The sequence below is a fragment of the Gymnoscopelus braueri genome (genome assembly GCF_963280865.1).
Source record: "Gymnoscopelus braueri genome assembly, chromosome: 2".
NCBI classification, from domain to species: domain Eukaryota; kingdom Metazoa; phylum Chordata; class Actinopteri; order Myctophiformes; family Myctophidae; genus Gymnoscopelus; species Gymnoscopelus braueri.
In genome coordinates, this window is record NC_137604.1 from 12,737,152 (window position 1) to 12,739,651 (window position 2,500).

The 2,500-nt window shown below is 42.2% G+C and overlaps 1 protein-coding gene across 1 annotated transcript in view; it reads right to left on the reverse strand.

Annotated features, from left to right (window-relative positions):
- The window catches only part of LOC308098888 (beta-1,3-N-acetylglucosaminyltransferase lunatic fringe-like), a 17,724-nt gene that overhangs the window by 419 nt on the left and 14,805 nt on the right, over window positions 1-2,500 (reverse strand). The window contains exon 8 of the mRNA XM_080447350.1: window positions 1-2,500. This exon is cut by the window's left edge and continues 419 nt beyond it; it is cut by the window's right edge and continues 164 nt beyond it. The gene's annotated coding sequence lies outside the window, so the exon portion shown is untranslated.

Genomic DNA, 2,500 nt, shown 5'->3' on the forward strand with positions numbered 1-2,500 from the left:
TATTTTATACTTCAACGTACGACATTTCTGACATGAAAAACAACAACAACCAAGACATACTGTAGGGCTGCCAAGTTAAAAGTGGTTAAATGTCTGACTTCAGAATAGAGCATGCATCTATGTCATAAAATAGAGTCACGGCTGTGAAACAAAAGTGTCAAAGGCAGAGGACCCGACTCAATATGAGTCATTAAATCAGTGAACATCATATAGTGGAATACATTTCTGTTACACAACCTTCTCCCAAGCAGCATTCTTCATAACATTTGAAGCCTGTAATAGATATTGCCATGGAGTAGAAAGCAGGTTATACTGTAATGACTGAAACACATTCAGTGGTTCATGTTAAAGAATATATGACTCAAGCAGAGGCCTCGTGGCGTCTGGATGAGTGTTTTGAACATAACTGTCTTACTTGAGAGTTACTACTTGAGTTAAAAAATACAACATTTCTAGTTCTGCAGGATGGCTGTGAGTTATTATTTCATTCTCTTCCGCCTGCGGCGGTAAAATAACAAAGTGCTCAGTCACCGTACTCCGCCCTCAGAGTAGGGTGACCAGTAAAGGACAACACTGAATGCTGCAAAGCCAACTTCAAACAAAACACGTTTTCTACTTCCTGGCGTCAATTGTATTGGCATTACATTATTATTATGTGCAGGGGGGGGGGGGGGAGTCCCCACCAAGTGGCTGAAAAATGCCACTGCAATAAACAATAAAAACGTATTCAGTCCAAATGAAGTTTTATGATTACTGCACCACTAGTTAAACAGTACTATCATGAATGAATTTTTTTTTTTAATAATCTTTAGAGTTTTATGCGTACGTTCATATGCACATGCCTCCAGGCTTACTATGTTCATGATAGTTGAGTAATATTCATGACATTTACAGTATGTGGCGTGTGTGAAACTGCAGCTCTCTCTCTCTCTTTCAGTTCACAAGCTCAAATGTCAAACTCCATGTTACGCTCTTGTTCTGTTGTTGTCGCTCTACAGAAAACTGACATAGCCTACTGTATTTCAACTGAAACAAGTGTTGACACATTAAACTAATGTCAACACTTATTTGCAGTTGGAAAGAAAATCAGTTGAAAATAATGGTGGAGCGACGTTTGGTTGCCAAAACGTGAATCAGGCTTAATAGGTTTCAGAGGGTCAAATAGAGAACAAGAAAGCGCTAATGGACAACGTGTGTGTGTGTGTGTGTGTGTGTGTGTGTGTGTGTGTGTGCAGCTCGTGCAGATCTCGTGCAGAGCTCTCGCAGAGCTCGTGCAGATCTACGAGCTCAAAACGCGTCGCTTCGCGCCTCGTTTCAAGCTTGTGGATCTGCTACTTTTGATGCTTTTGTGTGACGCTGTAGTATGATCAAGTAGGGCTTGAAAAACACAAAAAGTTTAAATATGGAGATAAAGAGGTTTCTGCCCGGCAGCAACGATTTCCATCTTGTGGTCAGAAGGACCCAACTCTATGTCCATTCTATGCAGTGCCTCTCCTTTCCTCAGGCCTAAAGAGGGCAGCTTACTTTAAAAGAAGTTGACTTTATTTCGGCTTGCCAAAATCCATTGGAAGCTAAATGTTTTTTTGTAATACTCGATGTGGTTCTGCTTTGAGCGCTGAATGTCCCATTAGTGGAATATCAATTTCTGACCAATCGCCAGTGGTGTACTACATTTACTCAAGTACTGTACTATTCCAAAAATAGCCGATCTACAAGCTCACAACACGTCACACCGGGATGCGTGGTGAACTTTTAGATCTGCTAGTTCCAAAAAAGTTTGAGAAATTTTGGATAAATTGAGTACTTTTCATTTTTTTCAGCATTTTTGTATCTTAGTATTGCTACTTTTAGTTACTTACTAAAAAACCTGAGTACTTCTTCCACCACTGCCAATCGCACATATTGTTCACACTACTGTCATCTGTAGGGATTTCAGCTAGTTAGCAAATCTTGGCGGTGCTAAAAAAGAACGTCAGCAACGGAAAGCCTTTGTTCGTTTTCTCTGCATTCACGGCCTTTTGTTCTTACGACTTCTCGGAACTTCATTTCCGTGAGATGTACTGCATGCTGCCCGCCGTACTCTCTACAAGACTTTTAAAACAAAATAACACACAAACAGGTACCTGAAAGTCACCTAAACGAGAGCAACGGCGATAACTTCCAAATCGGTATCTCTCCCTTTGCAGTTTTCTTTTGCCCTTTTGACAATCGGCAAACGATTCCCAGGTGCACGGGTCAGGCGGGAGTCAAATTTGACCAATCGCTGTCTCATTTCAGCCCTAAAATAGCCCTTCCATCGGAGTGGCCTGAACGCCCCGGGGTCATATCGCGACATTCAGACGATTGTCTGTAAATGTACGAAGGTCTATCCAAGCTCTGGAGCACAGATCTGGCTGCATGGTTTTCCAGGCAATGTGAAGCCTCCATTCATCTACTGGGGGGGGGGGGGGGGGGAACAGCTGTAAGCCATTTTTTTTCCTCCTTCCCCCCGCTGAGGAGA